Below are 2,519 nucleotides of genomic sequence, written 5' to 3'. Positions count from 1 at the left end.
CTCGTGCATGAGAATACGGGAATTGGAAGTGGCACGCGGTCGAGATGAACGCGCGGCCTTTTTAATTAGCGTATTGTTATACGTACGTACGATTAATAGTAAGACCAGTAGTAGCAATAATAATAATAATAATAATAATAATAATAATAATAATAATAAGAATAGCCGAGGAGACGGACAACGAGACAAAGGAATAATAACGACGAAATATACGTGTGTAGATTACATTCGTCGTGTTGTTCCACTAGGCGGCGGTGGAGGCGGCGGCAGCGGTAGCAGCGGTGCGCTGCGACAGCACAAAAAACAGCGCAGAAAATCGCGAAGCGGAAGCAGCTCGCCGAGCGGCAGTAGCCGTTCAGGGAGCAGTAGCAGCAGCCGCAGCGGCAGTTCCGCCGCCAGCACTTCCGGGGCAAGCACGTCGCCCGGCAGCTCGCCCCATCGAGGCGGAAATGCGGCCGTCACCGAGGACCGCAGGCCGCTCGCTATCTGCGTGCGTAATTTGCCGGCACGCAGCAGCGACACATCCCTCAAGGACGGCCTGTTCCACGAGTACAAAAAGCACGGGAAAGTGACGTGGGTGAAGGTGGTGGGAGCAGCGGGGGATCGTTACGCCCTGGTCTGCTTCAAGAAGCCCGAGGACGTGGAGAAGGCGCTCGAGGTTTCCCACGACAAATTGTTCTTCGGCTGCAAGATCGAGGTTGCCCCTTATCAGGGTTACGATGTCGAGGACAACGAGTTCAGGCCTTACGAGGCCGAGGTCGACGAGTATCATCCAAAGGCGACCAGGACCCTGTTCATCGGCAACCTTGAGAAGGACGTCACCGCGTCCGAGCTTAGGAAGCATTTCGAGCCTTTTGGCGAGATAATAGTAAGTCGGGATTCCAGTGGAGGAAGGTTGAAAGTTGGTCGACCGGTTAAGCGCGCCCTTTTTTTTTCAAATCAAAAATGGCGGCGATTCCTCGATTTTATCGCATTCGAGCATTAAACTCGATATATAATTTTAATCTTTTCATTGTGAAAACTTTAAAATATTCTGAAAACAATAATCGGGTAAAATAAAATGAATATCGAAAGATTCAGAAATGAAAAGTTTTTCGATAATCTTTTAACAATTTTTAACAACTTGAAAAAGAAGGAACTGAAGGAAGTATTGGAGGGAGAGAGATAGCGATACAAAAAATAGCGATATAAAAAAGAGACTTTTCTGACACGATTTGCTAATAATATCGATACGTTTGATGGATGATTTATTTTATTAGCGGAGAATTTTCGAATCAGATTCTAAGTTTATGACGCATGTTATTCGACCAAAGCGGATATTAGCATTTGAACCGGACGTGAAACGGCCTTTTAAATTCCAATCGTTATGTTAATATTTTTTTCAGTAATATGTTTCTGCCATTTAAAACGATCACGTGTCGTCTTCTTGGATACGTCACCTAACATAAATGATTCAATCTCTCCCTCTACTAGATTAACTAATTATAGATTACATTATTAATATTTTAATAACGATAATCCTGTCATTTTTATATATATATATATTCAATAATTGAACTCTAATGAATTAAGAATTTTCTTTTTTTTTTTTTTTTTTTTAATTAAACAAAAATCTAGAGAATTTCACTTTGGCAAATATCGTCGAATCACGAGTTATACGAATGTTGCAGGAAATAGATATTAAGAAACAAGGCGCCGTATCGAGCTATGCCTTCTGCCAATACTCCGACATCGGCAGTGTCGTCAAAGCTATGCGATCGATGGACGGCGAACACCTGGGTGCGAATCGAATAAAACTCGGATTTGGAAAGTCGATGCCCACGTCCTGTGTATGGGTTGACGGTATCGGAGGTAATTATCGTAAAGAGCCATATATCGATCTCCCCTCGAGAACCTCGTGTAAAACTATATATATATATATATGAATGAATGCTATAACTATATTTGTAATATACTTTTGCGATGGAGAAAAATTGTCAATAATTAAAATCCTCTAGATCGTGAAACGAAGGTACAGGACACGTTTCACCAAAGAAGATGTTTATTATTATTATCGTAATAAATTTCGAAATTACGTTTTAAATCCTCTCGATTTAAAATTCTGTCGTACGATGAAAACATCACTTACCTACCGTCGGTAATCGAAGAGTCTAAAAATTAAACGTAAATAAATATTTAATGCAACGAATAGAACGAATAGAATATCATGAGATAAGAGGACGAACAAACTGTGCTTTATATACGTTTGTGTTCGTGTCAATTATATATGTTTATCCCGAAAGAAACATTTGTTGCAAAATTTCCTTCCAAATAAAATCAGCATGCATTTATTTCAGATTGTATGTCGGAAAAGTACCTGAACATGCAGTTCCATCAGTTTGGACCGATAAATCAGGTGGTGGTCGATCGCGAACGAGGGCACGCTTTGGTCTTCTTCGAGCAGATCAGCTGCGCCCAAGCCGCCGTGAAGGAGATGAGGGGGACCGCTCTTCGCGGCCGTCGGCTTCAGGTCGATTTCG

Source organism: Apis dorsata, unplaced genomic scaffold, assembly GCF_000469605.1.
Source record: "Apis dorsata unplaced genomic scaffold, Apis dorsata 1.3 scaffold_170, whole genome shotgun sequence".
NCBI classification, from domain to species: Eukaryota; Metazoa; Arthropoda; class Insecta; order Hymenoptera; family Apidae; genus Apis; species Apis dorsata.
The sequence above is the reverse complement of the archived record's forward strand: the minus strand, read 5'-3'. Positions refer to the sequence as shown.